The sequence below is a fragment of the Aythya ferina genome, assembly GCF_964211825.1.
Source record: "Aythya ferina genome assembly, chromosome: 3".
NCBI classification, from domain to species: Eukaryota; Metazoa; Chordata; class Aves; order Anseriformes; family Anatidae; genus Aythya; species Aythya ferina.
This window is the reverse complement of record NC_140298.1, coordinates 52020438-52039435: the sequence shown is the minus strand read 5'-3', so window position 1 is coordinate 52039435 and position 18998 is coordinate 52020438. Positions and strand designations below refer to the sequence as shown.

Genomic DNA, 18998 nt, shown 5'->3' with positions numbered 1-18998 from the left:
GCTAACATCTCTGACCTTTATTGTACATAGACTTATTTGGGATTTACATGTTAAGCAGTCTCATGGTTAACTTGGAGTATTTTCACTGAATGCCAATATTCAGCTCAGACAGAGGCTTTGAGACAGAGGCGTGATCTTTTTGCTTATAAAAAGAAAATAATAATGATAATATGTACTTGGTAGAGCACTCACCGAAGAAATCACTGTTAGGTTAGGAAAAGTGGAGTCAATTTTCCTCTCTTCTGTTCAAGCTACGGCATTCTGTAAAAGGAGTACAACAGTTATGGAATTAGAGAAAAAATAAAACAGCACAACTCTAACCTGTCAGGGAAGATGTGCTGTATGCACGTGAAGCCACACTCCCAGCACTGCCTTCGCATTTTGCCTTAGAGAAGCTGAATAAAATGTAGCACGGGCTGAATTTGGTTCATACAAACTAAAAGGTATTAGGTTTTGAATAGGAATTAGACACTAATGTGATTCTGAAAATCCCATTACCACCTCTGCGAATACCTACCTACCTACGTGTTGTTAAAATCTAGTTGAAATAGATTATCTGAGGTTACAGTCTGAGTCTGATTCAGAGCAGGAAAGTGTTCTCAAATTCCCAAGATCTAAACTCTGAAAGCTTCAGGCCACACTGCTTCTAGAAATTGTTATCACAGATTTTAAACCTAATTGTCTTTAATGCCTGGAAACTCCTATCTAATGAGCCACCCACTTTCCTGCTAAGCAATATAAGGACACATCAGTAGCTCTAAAGCAAATCTGTTCCGTTAGTTATCTCCTAGCACCTGCCTGGTAGCTGCATCTGATCTAGCTATTTTCATAGAATCAACAAAGAATGAATCCAAATGAAAATACCATTTTGGCTGTCACTTCACAAAACACAACTGTTTTGACTAGTGGTAAGGTGATTGTTGGACCAGATGATCTTGGAGGTCTTTTCCAACCTTAGTGATTCTATGATACAGTTGTGATGCAGATCTTTCTAGCAAAAGTTATTGACTTATCTTGAAACCATCAGAACCACAGGTCTCTTGATTTAAACTTAACCTTTCCTAAATTTACAATCCTTCCAGACTCCACAATATTATTCAGAAGGTCAACCAGAAATCAAACATGCATAACTTTTTTTTTTTTTTTTAATTATTATTTTCATTTCTCTGAAACATGGGCTTATGTTTGCCTCTTCTGGAGCACATCAAGATTAAATTGCCTCGCCTCTCCTTCATAGCTATTTCTGTGCTATGGACTCAGCCAGACACGACAGGGAAGAACCCAAAGAACAGAACATCAAATGTTCTCACTCTGGACTTCCAGGTAGCTATTAAATGTAAGACTGGATTTTTCTTTTTTCTTTTTAATATCACCATAAGGCATGTTTATATACTTGGAGTGGAAACAGCGCACAGTCAGCTGCAATTGATTTCCTGTATGGCAAAATACCTCAGGCATTCAGCTGGCTGGGAACATTACAGAGGCCTCTCACCATTACCAGGTTTTTGGGACCAAGATGCTCTGCCCAATGCCTGTTCTTACACCAGAATAAACAGAATCCCAGCCGGGTGTCCAAGTTAATTTGGTCTAGGGGAACCAAACCATAAACAGGCAAGATTTTAAACTAAAAATCCATTTTAAAAATATTGGTCTACTTTCAACTTAAACAATATACAATCAATTCAATCTTGCTAATGTGGCATGATGTTCATCTCTACTTTCTTTTCAAAGTACAAAAACACTGCTCCATCTGAGAGATGCTTTATTATTATTATTATTTAAATGAAATATCAACACTTTTTCTCCCCATGCAGTTGCTAAATTTACAATGATAAATACATGGAAATTTTACAGATTTTAAAAGGTGTATTTTTTGCCCCATCACTGAATGACAATTGTATTTACAGTTTTATTTACAGCATTTAGTTTTTCTCCATGTGTAACCAAGTACATAGTACATAGTCTCCACTAACATTTCTATGAATTTGCAGAAAGGAACATATGAGTAGTCTTAGTAGGTTCCTGTGATTAGACTGCAACAGTTGTAACATTTAAATGCCCGACTACCTTCCTGTACCTCAGACTGTAAATTAAGAGAAAGCAAAATACAGCATGAGCTGTAATTACCATGCTACTTTCCATTTAGTCTGTGCAAATTCCCTTATTCTCAAACCCTCCAGAGGCAAAGGACCCCGTTTCAATTGCTAAAGAAAGTAGTTTCTTTAAGAACCGTAGACAGAGCCAGACTATCAACACATAAGAAGTAGCAAAAACCATGACCATTTAAACACATACACACAAGAGTGTGAGCAGATAAGGAAACCAGGAAGAAACCTAAACTTTCTACAGTGGCACTCTGGTTTGATGACAGTTTCATCCACAACAGCTTCTTAGTTCCCAATTAAAATAAATGATCCAATGCAAAAAGATATTCTCTAAACTCCAGAGCATCCGACAGCTTTTCAAAGCCTTTGGATTGATGACTTCTGGCAGGGTCCTACAGTCACTTATGAACCAACTGAAGCACAAGCTTTTGGACATTATGGGGAGATCTTCTATCAACCTCCTTTAACTTTTTTGAAAATGTTTTCTACAGGTCTTGTCTTTTTCTTTCAGATTTTCCTGTCATATAGAAAGATAAATTTTTCATTCTGTGAAATTTTTGACCAATCAGATTGACTATAAGGTTTATTTCTCAAACATCAGTGTAAGAATATAACACGCTGTTGCACTAGAAACACTATCACAAGGAAAACATGTGCATGTCCACTAAAAGAAATTGATTAACCAAATATATTGTCACTTGTTCTATAATTTCTTTTTTATCTGCTTTAAAATTGCCTTAGTTGTTCCAAAAATACATCATAACTATTAATAAAAAACTTTGTTTTCCTAATCATTTTTAGAAGATACATAGGATTCAAATTCTTATTAACAGATATATGTAGTAAAGCATGCAGTTTAGTTTAGTTTAAGCTAAAAACCTTACTGGAGTGTTAAAAATGTAAAAGAAGCCTTGCACAGGACCCAAGGTAAGCAGAACCTACATTCAGCTATAGAAACTTATAAGACACTTATATTCAGATATAGTCACATTAAAGTTGATTTGAATGATTTGACTGTAAAACATTCTGCCACCTGGAAATTTCACTGTAACATTAAACGAAAAGTCCAGAAATCAGAAAACTATCTTTCAAAACCCAGTTAGATGAAACTTCTCTTTTTGGATATACTCCAGATACAACCAAAATTACTTTCAGTAAGACCGGTGGGTTGTTTTTCTCTTGGGATTCTTTAGGTTAAGATCTCAAAAAGTGACACAAAACCCTTTTGTGCTACACACTAATGGTCCAGGACTGAGGTGCTGACTGAAAGGCTAATATTATCAGTGTACTCTAACAAACTGACTTCTTCAAACACATAAATACGGTTTTGAATCTCGAAATCTCTGCTCTTCAAGGACTTCCCTATCCCATTTCTGCTAGGGAAAAAGAAAAGCAAGTGAAACCCACCCAACTATGTATCATTGCACTTCACAAGCTTACAAGTAGGAGTGACTCAGATCTGCTTTAATTATAAATATTAAGTCACCCCTGCTCTCACCTGGTCCCCAAACGTACTAAATGGTATCTTGTATTCAGACAATTCTATCCTTAATGCTTGGACAGTATTATGTGTTCAACATAATAAACCATTGTCAATATAGGTTATATAATTTTAAAAACAAGTACTTGTGCCAAACAATTCCACACAAATCTGACAAGAAAATTACTCGCAGAACGTCACATTTCTTAGACAGCAAACCACTGCGCAGGTTTCATCACCAACAACTACAACTAAACTAAGAATTTATTGGGCATGATTATTACGGAGTTACATGCCAGCACTTATAGCCCAACTTTCCTAGCCAAGGAAAGCAGTTTGCCTATAACAACATCAAGGGAAGGCCACATACTGTAGCACCTTCTTGTTGCATGATGTAACTGTGATGAACGGACAGAAGATCTGCCGCTTCCCAGAGAACCAGATTTATTCCACATGCAATCACCTGAGAGCTTTCCCAGATGTATTAAGCTAATTGCATGAGCTAAGTATATGCAGCCTTCCTACCTCTCACAGCAGTGAGCAACACAAAGGTGGAGTTGCATGAGAACGTCAGCAGCTAAGAGTAATCCCTTGCCAGAACTCCTCCAGATCATTTTTTGCGTGACCTCAAACTGTCCCAAGGAAGGAAGTCAGTGTTTGGCACCTAAGGCATACACAAGTAACTCTAACCTAACTACCAAAACTAATCGTCTGCTGATAAGGCGCAATACTTGTAACTAGCAAACAAGAGAAATCAACCCAGTATGTTTCTGAAATTGTCACAAAACAGGCATAACCAATCCTCTATTAAAAACAAAAAGGACTCTTAATGCAGCACAGTCATCAATTTAAAGAACCAAAGGGGAGAAAAAAAAACAAACACAGAGTGAGCAGACCCCTCATCACTATAACACAGTGGCAATGAAGAGGCATTCAGTCCGTCCTGGCACCCTTATCTCTCTTGAAGCTTCAACAGCCACATGATGCACACAGCCAGGGTAGGCAGATGCACCCATCAGGTATGTAGAGAAAAGCTATCCACTAGAGATGAAACACACTGCAAAGCAGCAGATTTTCAGTGACAAAAGCTGACAACTACCTTCTTATGAAGGCATCATGGTTTTGTTTTCCAGATTTCTTCCTGCCCCAGCAGTACATATCTGATACTTGATATAGCAGGTAGATGTTCAGATGAGATATTAAGGGGTTTCCCCTGGAAGTCGGGGAGAAACTCACAAGGTTAAGTGAGTGCAAGGTTTGGAGGAGGAGATAGTGGAGAAGATACCATCCTACCACAGAAGAGAACAGACTTCACAACATGACTGACCTGATAAGGAATTGATAAAGCTAATTCAGTGAGGAGTGGGGCAAGTTAGCCTGTCTCTGCAGGACAGACAGCAACCTCCTCAGGTGGCAGGAGTACAAAATGACCAACATAGATCATATCAGAGATTAATAACTTGTGTCTCATCTAACATGAGGGAGACTGACAATTATCAGAGAAGACTGAAAGGAAAGATTACAAACATCATACGCTGCTGGTGTGTAAGGGAGGGCAAGCTGTCTCCCCAAATGCACTCATGACTCATTAAAAACACTTTTCCCTCCCATTCAAATAGGCTAAGTCAGAAGAATTAGGTGTTTCTGCAACAGACTGAAGTCTATGTTGACATCATTCAGGTACTAAGGTATGACAGCTCTCTGAGCAACACCACAAGGTATGTTATCAGGATAATGAAAACGAACTGTGAAGTAAACAGTGACGAAGCTTTACAACCTCTGGAGTTGCAGCATGATAATCTCAGCAGCACCAAACCTGCCTGCAAGTTAAATTGATGTTTCCGTTCATATTAACTTGGTTACAGTTTAAAGAGTGAGTAGGAAACTTTGTGCATGCTGAAGTGATAAAGAAGATAACAGACTTGCATAATCACTAGTTCTATGTTCCCCTCATCTATTTTCAAAATAATTCTCAGAGGATGAATTGTAATTTCCCCTTTGTATCAGTCAATTCCTGTATTAAGGAACCAAAGCACCGTGTTACTGTAGATCGAAGTGCCATAGATCAGTGACAGCAGCAGCAACCAAGCCGCTCAGCCACTGTTTATTTCATATTTCTGAAATGCTTTGGAACCCCATTTATGAACCTGACCTCACTGTGACATGCAAAACAAATGCAAAAGAAAGAAAAAAAAAGTTCATACTGGTAGGTAAGAATCACAACAAAGCTGCAGCTGACACTGGCTAATTTTAGGGTACATGGGGGGAGGTATAAATATTGGTAAATACTTTAAGAAAAGTTATTTTATAGCCAGTTAGCAAAGACAAACTTGCCTGTGTTTACAGATAACTCCACCTAACACGAGTGGAAGCATGGGAGAAAGTACAAATGATACAGACTACGTACAAAATCTAAGAGATAGGGACTATTAATGTGGACTGATTGAAGGCAGAGCCTTTAACCTTGAAACGCACACCCAGATGACAACACTGAAAAGTTGTCAGCCATGACGGTGAAAGGAAGCTGGCTGTTACACTGTCCCCAGCGTTCCTTAGGGCAATCTAAACAACCTTCCCTTCCTAATCTGGACATCAAGGTTTTATCTACAACAGCTCTGAGTAAGCCACTGGGCAGGTGATTCAACAACAAGAGGTCCCACAAAACCCTTTTACCCCTGCTCAGTGCTTCCAGTGAGAGGATGCATGGATCCCATCAGCAGAAAACATTATCCATATGATATAAGTGCCTGGGGCATGATCCTGAAATGTCTGAATGGATAAGAATGCTCAAATACTTCAACGTTAACATTCATTAAGTCAGATTTTAAAACATCTGGGCAGGGCTCACATGCAAGTTTCTACAGAACGCATGCTTACAGGAAGAGGCTTGGCACCACTTGTAGTCTGAAATTCAATGACAGAGCAGCCAAGCAAGACTTATAGGATTCAAAGATAATTAGTACTGTTTAGGAGTCAACTTTGCAAGGGAAACAGCTGCCAGCCCAAGATATACCTGTTGATTACACCTATAAACCATATGTGTAACTTCCACTGGCATAACCACCCACGGTCCTGTGGAGGACTAGGAAGCAGGACTACTGGAACTCATACCGTGGAAGGAAGAAAGAAACCAAGTCATGAGCATCAAGTTTCTGTCCTGGATAAGATTTTGAACTGATACCTTGTTCTGTATTTTCACAGCAAGGCTCTGCATCAGGATCACTGAGAACATGGTCAGTGACCACCCCAAACTCTGGTCTCGCATAAGGCACTCCAGTCAACAGCTGACAGTGGTCTGAAGCAGCCTTTAAGTGCTTGGACAGCTGCTTCTTTTAGGCCTCCTCAGCAACTATCAGCAGCTTTTCCCTCAATTTCCTTCCCCAGTCCACCCTGACTAGGCCCCTCTTTTCCTGCACCTGCAATCATGTTTGCAGTTGAATCTATTTTAGGCCAAGTAAGTTCATGAAAGCTCAACTTGGTGAATCAGATAAGGCAGACCTATTTGATACAACAGCCATATATAGACAAATGTTTTATATCCTTAAAGAGTCTTGAGAAACTGTTAACGCTATCAGCTACTTTGTTACACAGACTCTTTTGGAAATGGAATTAACACAAATAGCCTTTTCAAGTTATTATTTGATCTGTTCACATTCATCTCTTGTATTCATAACCACACACACAAGAAGTGTACCCAGCACTTCCAATCATAACTGTTGCCACTGTGCTGCTGATATGACCAAGACTGACTTTACTTCTTTACTCGCTCTGCTCCCATTCCCCCCATTCATCCTCATCTGTGATGTTTTCATCAGGGAATTTCAGTTCTTCTTTCAAAGTGAAGTTCCTGCACATAACAGTTAAAATAAAAGAACTAGAAGGTATGACTTTTTTAGTCTTAAAACACTAAAATAACTGAAAAATACTAGAAGATTAACAGCTAGTAAACCAAATGCACAAGTCTGGGAAGTCTGAGCCATAACTGGAGTTGGGGGAGGGAAGAAAAGTATTTGGGATTGGTGATGCTGCACAGCTCTTCCAAAGGTTTTGGTTCGTTTCCAAAAATGAGCAGATTAATTAACAAGTAAATGAGCATCTATTAGAAGTGCTTTGAAAAGCATATTTTATAAAGAGGTGAGGAAAAAACAACAAACAAAAAAAAAAAAAAAAACAACTATGAATTCCATGTCATCCCATCCTCTATATTCTCAGTTTACAAGAGTAACGCTTTTTTCCCACTTTTTTTCTCATTGCCAGTTCCACAAGCTAAAGCTCTCTGTGTAACCACAGCAATGCAGGTTCTCAAAGCTAAGCATTCAGCAACACCTCTGTAAGTCCTTTTGCTACTCCAGACTGTGCTGAGGGCTGCAATAATTCTCTGTTGGTTGGTTTGGTGGTTTTTTCCCCTCTCTCAACACTGTAAAATAGAAATGCTGTTTAGAATAAGTAGTAGTAAGACATCTTCATCATCCCCATGAGCAAAAGTTACCGATCATTCTGAAAGGACTGCCACACATAATCACAACCAATCCATATGTCTTCAGTAGACATGATTTTTATCTTTTTTAAACACAATTTTACTGCATCTTTTCTAGTCAAGATACCTTTGTGCTGTATTTGGCCCTCTCAGGAATTTAAGTTAATGTAACTTAAAGCCATAACTACTTTAATGTGTCTATTTGTTGTTTTTACTAGAACAATCACCCTTTTCAACACATGAGTGAATACAAAAGAGAATGGATATCAGAAAAATTCCTTTGTAGTAACTTAGAACTGCCATGGCTTTATAGATGTCAAATCCAAGAAATGCTTCCCAGAGTCCTTTAAATGGGTTCATCACCATATTGGATATTTTGATTATTTCCTGACCAAGTGTATGTCCACCCTATGACCATGGGGTGCATGAAAGAGCGATGCTGAGCATCTCCATTTGCCACCCAGCAGTGGGGCCTCTCTCCACTTCATGGCCATGAAGATGGCCAAGAATTGCAGGGGAGGGGAGAAGCTTGGGAGGGGAGAGATTTGGCCCAGCCAAGCAAGTGCTGAGGTGGTGACAAGTATGAGGGTAATAAACAAATAAACGCAAATCACCTCTTTGAGGAGTCTTTGACATACTTTGATACTTCTAGCTTTAACCTTTTAGATAATAATAAATAATAATAAGGACACACAAGAAGGGTACTAAGAACTCAGTCTGACAGTTCCACAGGTTTTTTGCTAAGCACAGTTCATACCAAGACCTCAAATTCAACAACTTCAGACCCAAAGTACACCACTGGACAGTTAGCTTGTATTCTCACATCCTGCCCAAGAAAGAGGGAAAACACATTAGCAGATGTTCTGAAATCATGAGAGCTTCCAAAAAATGAAGTTCACTATTTGAAGATTTCCAAAGCCACACATCATTAACTTCCACCCTTCACTAAAAAAATCAAAACTGTCTTCACAAGATGTTTTCAAGTAAGACTACAGATTACAAATCAATTTGATTATGCACCCATATTTTCTATTTCTGAAAACCATAAAGTAAAACAACAAGAAAAATGACACATTAACACCTCGTGTGGCAATCATAACCTGCCTTTGCAGGGATACGCTCAGTCATACAGCCACAGGTCAATATTGTTTACCTAGGGCTCCACAGACTTGTGGGAAAACGACAACATTCCAGTAAATGAACACATTCAGAACTGAACCATTTTATCACAGCATCTTGCGTCGTTCCCATTTGTCAACTTTAGAACATAGAGAAGTAGAGAGTCAAAGCTGAACAGCAAAGCTTTGGGACGAACCAGAGAACAATACCAATATTCACTAAGAGGCTGATCTCAGACTGCCCTCTCATATTTTCAAGACAAGCACCCTATTAATAAATTTTCTAACCTTAGCATAACTCTTATGTTTTCCTCTCAAAGCACCCCCACATCTATTGGTGAAGAGCTCTCAAAATTAAGACAACTGTACATCACAGGCACCAGAAAGAGTTTTAAATAAAACTCAAAGAAGTTATATATTGTGCCTTGCCAACCACAGTGAATTACATAGCCAGGAGTTGCTACTGCCAGATTTAGCTTTGTACGAGCTAACAGGATTCCTTTATAAATTTAGCTAGAGGCACAGGCAACAAACGCTTGTGGAAATTTGAACTGCAGCTCTCAGGCTGCAAAGATTGTTCCCTCCAAGAATGAAACGGTAGCAAAAGAAGACTATTAGTAGGATCCCATTACACAGCTTTCAAAACACCTATAAGTCATCAGATTCTCTAGGCAGCATTATAAATACCAAAATTATCAGCAAGCAACATGAAAAGAAAAAAAGCAAGGCCACAGCTGTTTGTGTCTCAATTAATAATCAGAGGAGGGGGGGAAAGCTGAGCAAAGGGGAGCGTGTTAGCTGTACGTTCAGCTGGCATCGAAGTTTGTTTCAGGTCCTCTTCCCTCACGCCCGGAGCACTGTTACTTGTGAAGGAAGGAAATGAGAGCCTCGGGGTTGTCAACACTGGCTGAGGGATGAGGTCCGAAGGGCTTCCCATTCAGCAAGGAGGACAAGGGCTGTGACACACAGCCCACAAAGCAGGGGAAGGACGGGAACGGGAGAGGGGGAAACACATCCGTGGTTCCGCTGGACACTGGAACACTGCTCTGCCACCTCGCTCTCCTCTTCCCACCCCAGGATAAACATCCTTGATACTTAATGATAAGACCAATCATGCTTTTAACCCCCTCTGGGCCACAGTCATCACATCCCGATGAACATTACTTAAAAGCATCAAAGTTCTCAGAGATGGTTTCCCAAAAGACACCGGTTTAGCAAAACACCTGTGTAAAACCAGAAACGCCAAGCAGTTTTAGCGTGCATTAAGGGGAGCAGCTCCTTCCCCCCGAACCCCAAAAAAGGACCCGACAAAGCCTTACGACCTCGCCTAAGCCCGGAGCCCCGTAAGCAGAGCGCAGGCGTGCGCCCGACGCCCCCCTTCTCCCCATCGGAGGCTGCCCGGGGGGTGGGGTGCCCCCCAAAAAAACTTCTGGGTGTCCCCCAGCGACCAGCAGCCGGCCGGAGCCCCGCCGAGAGCAGCGCACGGAGCAGAGGCAGGGAGAGGGGCGGGGGGGCGGCTCGCACAAAGGCTGCGGACACAATGGGGGCAGGCGGCGGGGCCGGGGGAAGGGGATGGGGCCGGCCCTGGGGGGGCTGCGGGCGCCTCAACGACCACCAGGACCCCCCCCCACAACCCAGGGGTCGTCCCCTCTCCCTCCCCCCCCCCAGCGCTTACCGGCAGCCTCTCGCCCTCCGGTGCCCCCCTCCCGTTCAGGCTCGGGGCGCAGGGGCTTCGGACGGGGGTCTCCCCGTCGGTGCCTCCCCCTCGCAGCGCTCCGCGGCCGTGTCTCGGCTCCCTCCGTGCGCTCCGGCTCCGGGCAGCGGCTTAATCCCCAAACTTCCTCCTCCTCCTCCTCCTCCCGTGCGGGCAGGGGACTCGGCGGAGCTCCCCTCCTCCATGCAGCTCCCGCAGCCCAGCCGCTGCCTCGGCCCCTCCCCGGGGAGGCCCGGCCCGGCCCCGGGCCGCAGCTGACTCCGCTCCCCTTTTCCTCTCCTCCACCCCCCCGGAGGCTGGGGGAGAGAAGAAAGATTAACCGCCTGGACTTATTCCTGGAGCCCGGCCAAGGCGAGCAGTCAAATTACAGCCCCGGGAAGAAGAAGGGAGGAAAAAAGGAGAGGAAGAGAGGAAAAAAATAATAATAATAATAATAATAATAGTCAAAAACTCGGCTACCGTTTTCACGCACGGAGCAAGCGCTCCCCTTTCAGCCTCGCCGCCGGCTCCTCTCCGGCACCGCAGGTTTGCCGTCCGCTGCTCCAACGCCCCGTGTCCTTACCAGAGGCTTGGAACTCCCGTAAATGAGTTAAAACGTCCAAAAAGTGCAAGGGGCAGGTCAGCGCCGAAACACGGCCCGTAAAAAAGCAAATTCAGAGAGGTTTTGGAGATTACATCTGCCCCCCGGCAGTCTGCGCGGCCACCTTCTGTGAGAAGATGAGCCCGAGCTACCTTTAAATTACAGCTTGGGAAGGTTGCACAAGACACGCACTAAGAAAGAAGCTGCTTAAATAAATCCTGAATTCTTCACACACTCAGCTGTCCCCATCCTTCTGGCCCCTGACAAAATATACGTTTTCTTGTAAAAAGCCTGCTCTGGGCTTTGCGTTCAGTAAAGCCCTGCTGCTTTTGTTCTCTAGCACAGTCTCTCCCTCTACTCGTGATAATACAGAGCACATGGGGTGTGAGGCAGTTTGGGAGGTCAGAATAGCTCAAAGTTTTAAGATGTCAAAACAAGTAATTACTGCAGTAACTCAGTAAACCAGGAAGTTTTGGCGTTTGCCCTCATCTTACCTGTTCCCATCAGATTCCTACAAAAAAACTGCTCTGGCAAGGCCTGTACCATTAATTTAAAAGCTCAGAGCTCCTTCCCAACATCTACGCAGCGTATGTTTCAGACCAGTGCTGAATTTTAAAAGCTCGACACATTTACAAATTCATTCTGGCCGCATTTCAAACCAAAGGTTTGCATTAAAAGAAGTGGGAATAAATCAGCTTATCAACCAAAGAATAAAAACAAAAACCCTCAGCAGCCTTAATGGCAGCTGTTCTTAGAAATAATATTTATTCACGTTGCAGAATTAGAGTACAGTTATTACTGAGTGGTAAGTCCTGACCCACCTCTGCTTCCTTGTGAACTGTCCCTGTCCTATCGGACAGGAAAGGCAGACCATGGGAACCTGGGGCTCCACAGTGAATGCTCTAGAACAGTGCTCCACAAAATGGCTACAGAGGGCAAGCGTGGAAAGGGTGAGACAGCCTGGATGTGAGGGGTGCCTCCACTCACCCCAGCACAGGGGTTGTGACCTCCTGCAACACATCGCTGCTCCGCGTCTGAATCCAGCATCCCACTGAGATGTCCTGAGCTCACCACACTCTGCCCTTGTGCTGGGGACAAAGATTTGGCCTTCATTTGCACACCAAAAGAAAAAGAAAAATAAATAAATAAATAAAAACACTCATGAAATAACTAGGAGGTAAATATTTGGAAGTCTTCCCCAGTGGGAGAGTCAGGGAGTGTTTTTCCTTTATGAACAGATCTCTCAAAGGTGATAATAAAGCAAACTACTGGTTAATGCGCTTCACTTGGGCCAAATTAAAATGAATGAAAATACACACACATCCCCAAACGGCAAATGCAAGAACAAAACCCCCAAACCACGTGGTATTCCGAGTCCCTTTAAGAAACTGCACAGCCTCTGCAAATATGTTTTAAAGGCCTGACATGATCTGTTCCATATGGAGTTTGTTTTCTCTCAGCGCTGTGACTAACAGGAAAAATCTTCAAGAAGAGAAGCCTCTTCCTCTTTCCCCATCCTTTTACCTCCCTCTCCCCAAAGGACTGACCGTGAGCCAGTCTGGTTTCTGCTGGCTCGTGCTAAAAATAGTGCTGCCGCGGATGGGCCAAATACCTCCAGTTTTATGTTGATGGGCGGACAGAATATGATCATTGTTGCAGAAAGAATGATGGAGGTTTGAAGGTCAGGCTTTACAGCGCTGTCATACAAACCACTGCATTGGGAGAACCACTCCTTTTTGGAGGAATTACGCAGATGGACAGGCTGTGAGAACCCTTATCTCTGAAGGCACTCTGGGTGATTACTGTGAAAAGGCCCAGATAACCTGCACAGGAGTAACAAAGAAGCTGCAGGCAGGTGAACCTTTTGCCCAGGTATTTCCCCTGTAACTGGATACAGGTGGCACATATAAGGGACTGCAGTGTCAGCGGAAGGGGCTCCTGACCAGTTTGCCCAGTTACCCTCTTGCACAGGCAAGATGCAAGCCTCTGCTCCCCCCTCCTGAAGCTTTTTTGGCATGTGAGGGTGTCTCTCACTTGAGCCTTAGGACTTCTGCCTTCCCCTCCTTGCACAACATGGGATCCCGCTCCTCACCCCTGTCCCTCCGCTGCCCCCAGGAGCACAATTGCCCATGTGCAGGAACCTGTGCCCATCATCTGCCCCCATCTTCCACACAGGGGGTCAGGACTTGTCTTTGGGTACCACCTGAAAGCAGTTTGCTGACTACAGTTGGGGATTTATAGCCTTTTTTTTTTTTCCCCGTTTGGGATTTTTCCTTTCTTCTGAAAGGACTGCTTATATCAAGTCTACCAGAAGGTTTATATGCATATATTTGATCTCAAACACAGCATTTCCTTACATCATCAGCACTGAATTGTACTAATCACTGTGCTATTCTCCTTTTGGCTGTGACTCAGCAGAACTCCAAGCAGTGCTTTTAAACATATGGAAATCTGTGTCACTTCAGTGCTGCTGACTGATGATGAATGTCAGCAATCACTTGAGGACAAGCCCAAGTTTATACATTCTGTGTTAGAATTTTTTGGGAAAAAACCCTTTCCTACAGAAGCAGAAAACTGCTATTCATTAAGGCACTCCACAAAGAAAAGCCACCAAGACACAACACAGACTGCCAGTTAAGGCAGGATCTGCAGAAGCAAGCAGCTACATCCATGCCATGCACACAGGTGTACAACAGGAAAATGGATGCAGTCTTAAATTGGGCACTCCCCAGTCAGCCTAAGTCAAAAAAAACCATCTGCAACGTGTTTCTTGCCTAGCATCCAAATTAATTATTCCACCCACAGTACAATTTAATTGGCAGGCACAGGTACACTTGTTTGCTTTGGAAAACTTATTATCAACCTTGTTGATTTTTTTCTAAGAGCTATGCCCCTGCTTAATAGAACATGCTCTTTTATTTATGCTAATGCCAAGGAGCACTCAACCATTCCAGTAATTAGATGTTTCAGTCAAATCATTAATATCAAATAAAATGCCTGCTTTATGCCCGGGTCCTGCAGGTATTTAAGTACCTCCAAGTTGATGACATAGCTGCATGAAAAAAAATTGGAAGCATGTTTAAGTCTTTGTAGTAACAGCTGCTAAAGCTTTTAAATTCTGAACTTTGCAGTATCTGATTCTTACTCCCAATCTTAGCACGAGATTTAAATGGAAGTACTTTAAATACAAGTTGTCTCTGCATGACACTTGCCTTGAGACACGGTACACATACAGAATAGGAGATGATGAGGTTTAGTGGTTACAAGTATGAGCACTGTCAACATAAGAAAATAAAAAGAGATTGTACAGAAGGAATTAACTGAACTTAATCTTTCTAGGGAGAGGGCTTGGTTCCTCCTTTGGGAACGTTTCCATGCAGAAGTAAACATCTTTGAGATCACTTGCTTTCCCATGTAGTGCTATTGCTTAGATCCTCCACAAATGCAACTGTATTTCATAAAAAGGCACGCAAGCCAGCTGCAGCTTTTACAAAATATACTTCTGGTAAACTCCAAAGCTAGCACAATTATGGTGTCAGCTCAGGCCTCAAATTCTTACAAGTCTTGGTCCTCAAGCGCAACCTCCATGTTGTTATGCTTTCTCAAGCTTTTTGCTAGACAAAACATTCTGAATTTCCCACCCGTTCTCCTCCAGAAGGCTTTTCTGCTGGCTTGATCCCTGAAAACATTTTCATCTACAGCCTTAAAAACAAAAATTGTTTTTCAATCTTACAAGGACTCCTGTCTCTTCCCATGCATTTTTCATTAGAACATTTTAGGTTTTGTGGTTGGAACTGAGCAGTAAGTTCCAGCATCACAGACAAGGACAGCCTTCAGTCTCCCTGCTCTGGAAGAAAGCCACCATCAGCTCCACACTCCTTTTATCAAAGGCACGAGGCAAGGGTGAGCCACTGCATCCCCTCTAGGATGCTTCCTCCTCTTATCTTGAGAAGACACTCAAAAGCACTCAAAATAAGGCTAGACCAGGATCCCAGTCATTCCCTCTTCTCTGTTCAGACAGGCTTTCTGGGCATGTAGGAGGTGTTTGTTTCTCAAAACTCAGCTGCCTCTTTTTAAGCTTAAGTATATTATTCAGGAAGAGATGTCACAAGGAGGCTTTTGGTTTGTGTGTTTGATTTAGGGGCTGCAAGATCATGCCCTATAAAAGTATTTTTTTCATCTTGCATGCTTTGTGGTGAGTCTGCATGCACAAAAAGCCGGATCAAGTCTGAGGCCATAAGAACACAACAAAGAGTACATAAGAATCGCTTCAAGCTGCAACCGAGAGTTACTGTTCAACATTGCTAATGCAGGTTGCTCAGATGGCAGATGGGCTCATCTGATTACAGGAATCCGCTTCAACTGAAAGGAAACTCCTTAAAACACATAACCACCAGTGTCTTCTGGCTCATCCAGGTTAGTAAAAGAACTTTTACCACTTAAATGAATATCTTGCGGTTCTCTGCTTTCAGCTGCACCTTTTAAAGCACAATGCTCCACAATAATTAGACTAATTGTTTTAAACTACCATCTGAGTAATGAGTAATAACTTTTTTTTTTTTTTTTTTTTTTTTTTTTTAATGCAATATTCAGCCTCTGGCTAACTGCTCAGAGATCCCCAACCATTCCTTCCTGTATTTCTTCTCTGAAGCACAAGTGGCCTGAGGTTCTCCCTTGCATTTAGCCCCTGGTTTGCCACCATCAGAGTGACCCTGAAGCAGGCAGTTTGTAAACTGACCCCACACATGCCAATTCTCTGGGCACAGGAGGGAAAGGATCCCAAGGGGAAGATTTGCAAGAGGGAGCTGAGAGGACTGTAAGCTCCTTTCTGTATTACTGCCTAGTGCAGCAGACATTCCCAATCCTGTATCAGGCAACTGCTCTGCTACTGATTAGCTATCTCAATCCTCAACAAAGCTGCATCCCATGCTGTCCTAAGATAATACTGCAGGGAAAAAAAAAAAAAAAAAAAGAAAAAGCATCTTGAGGAAAGATTTTCCCATGTCTTAGTGAATTGTAGGAGCAGAAAAAGCCAATCAAGTCACTGGCAGCTGGCATAATTTATCACAGCCCTTAGGCGAGTCTAAATTACATCGAACAACTCATGCTTAGACACTGCAGACAGGTCAGAGGAAGGTGATATATCAGATGCTATCAAGCCAGAACAAAGATTTAACAAACACACTCTGGTTTTATTCTGCACATATATACACAAGTACAGACAGGGCAGTGAAAAAGGAAATCCCAAAGCTTTATCAGAAGTTGTAATGACCATGGCTGTTAACCCCCAAATGAGAACTTGCACCGACCTCAGTCAGTATCTATCCAAAGAAGAACGTAAGCTCTGAAATGAAGGGCTGTCTTTGATAAAAAGCCAGAGTACCTCTTAGTTTTTATAGATCCTGCCACTTACAATATAGATGTAGCTTTTGATTCTCTAAGAGTTGCAAATTACTCTAAATAGAAGGGAGAAAAAGATAGTGTCTCAGCCTCAGGTATGGGAGGGCTGAGCAGACCACAGTGTAATAGTGAATTAAGGAAGAAAAACGGAAGAAAGATGGAAGAAAAATCAGAATGCCAGAAAACACATCACTCAGAAAAGGCAACATATTGTAACATCTTGAAAATATCTTTATATGATAAAGATGGACGATATTGCTTACTCTATCCCTGGTCATGAAGCGTTTCTCTATAGGAAAGAGTATGAAATCTGTGAATGAATCATAAATAATTCCGAGTAATTCTCAGGTAGAACTTAGCATCAATTTTTGGTATTTTGAAGGCAGAATTCCTCTAGTCAAGCAGCCAGGTAATGCACCAGGCAGACAACCAGTACACTGTATTATCATTGCAGAGGCAAGAGTTACTAATTAAAGTCACATTAAAAATTAGTCTTTGGAAATGGCAGATCAGAGACTTCCAGACCTTTCAGAGTGTCCCAGAGTAAATGATGACCAACTTTCACTGACTACTGTTAGTAGATTACTGTGAGAACTTTCTTAAGATATGGCAATTAAGTCACCTTCAAAATTTTTTTTCTAGTCACACAAAGCAACTGATACAAGGAAGAGACAAAAGTCTGTTGCGTTTCCTCAAGCCTCCAACTTTATGATGCACCTGGCCCAAAATAGTGTCCCACTATCCACTTTGACTGGACAAAGAAACCAGCAAATACTTACATCTGTTAACTGCATGTAAGTGTAAGCAGCTGTGTTGTGAGTCGTTTCAGGACTCTCTAATTGAATAAACAATTGTAATTGTGCTCCATGGAACTCCTGTGTTTTCCTTCAGTCTTGGCATCTCTTCTCATGAAAGCTGTAAGTTAGGGTGCAGCCACACAAATTCAGTCGCCTATGACAATGTTTACCTCATGCTTTTAGTCTTTACAACCATCATGAAGTGGATCCTCCTGCTGGGCAACTAACAATTTGCAAATTTTCAAAATCCACGGATCGGAAAGTTACAGAGCGGTAATTTTTAATGGCCCTCAGATAACAGCGCAATTTATTAATGGTACCACAATAATGCTCAAAAGGCACAATGACTAATCTACTGAATGCTGCACTTGTAGAAAATACAGTGCTGTTCCCTACACCAGAGGATTTACAATCCAAGTGTTACTGAGTGTGTCTTGAACCCCTAAGTAAATGTACCTTAAAGTTTAACTGAAAAGGAGGTCTTTTTTCCTAGATCAGTGGTCTACTTTTAAGAACTTATGATCTACTTTTAAGAGACTATGAAAAATAACTGAGAAAACAGGGTTTATTTTGGTAGACATAGAGTCATTTTACAGGGATTCATAAATTTGAAACATTGAAAATACAAATACTCGCTAAACAAGAGAGGCAGTCATCACAGGAAGTGCACTGAGAGACACTGAAAGGGGGCAATACTCCTAAGATCCCCCCCAACTTCTTCTTCTTCAGCAAAGGATCGCAGACCTCAACAGTATGAGAAACAAAGTTGTGTTTTTGCAGTAGAGAATTACTTTTCTGTATTCCAAGGTAGTTATGTAGTCATAATAAGGAGAAATGCTAAGTAGATAAGTGGACAGTAGAAGGCCTCACTATTCCAAAATAAGGTAGAAGCTTGAGAAAAACAGGATGAGCAGCATGAGAACAGTAAAACAAAGATCACAAGTTCTCAAAACATAAGAAAGGAGAAATTACAGGGTGGAAAAAAAAAAGAAAAATTGTACATATATGGTATAGAGGAGCGTCAAGTAGCTTGTGAACCTGTTGTACTCAGCCAATGAGGAAACAGGGGAGGTGATCAGGCATCAGGTAATAGGGAATAAAAGGTTATGATTTGTTTACTAAAATGCACTCCTGGTTGACAGGATGCTTGCCATTGCAACCGCGAATAAAATAGCTTCACAGAAGATCCTGTCTGAAGAAAATTATTTGAGATGTTTCTCACAACAGTCAGCAGCAGCAACTGAAAAAAAAAGATAAGAGATAAGGGCTTAGGAGCCAGATCTCAGCTCTGGAAGGTATTGGAAAGAGTGAAAATAAATTCTAGGGG

General features: G+C 42.0%; 1 protein-coding gene across 6 annotated transcripts in view; it reads right to left on the bottom strand.

Annotated features, from left to right (window-relative positions):
* PLEKHG1 (pleckstrin homology and RhoGEF domain containing G1) overlaps positions 1-18998 on the bottom strand; it is a 163133-nt gene that overhangs the window by 125825 nt on the left and 18310 nt on the right. Inside the window, exons 1-2 of one of the 6 annotated variants that reach the window (XM_084514201.1) lie at positions 13087-13198; positions 193-261 (exon numbers count right to left, since the gene is read on the bottom strand). The gene's annotated coding sequence lies outside the window, so the exon portion shown is untranslated. Of the gene's footprint in view, positions 1-192; positions 262-10855; positions 11058-11353; positions 11627-13086; positions 13199-18998 lie in introns of those variants that run through there. The other 5 variants (XM_084514199.1, XM_084514198.1, XM_084514200.1 and 2 more) reach the window with 5 other exon arrangements.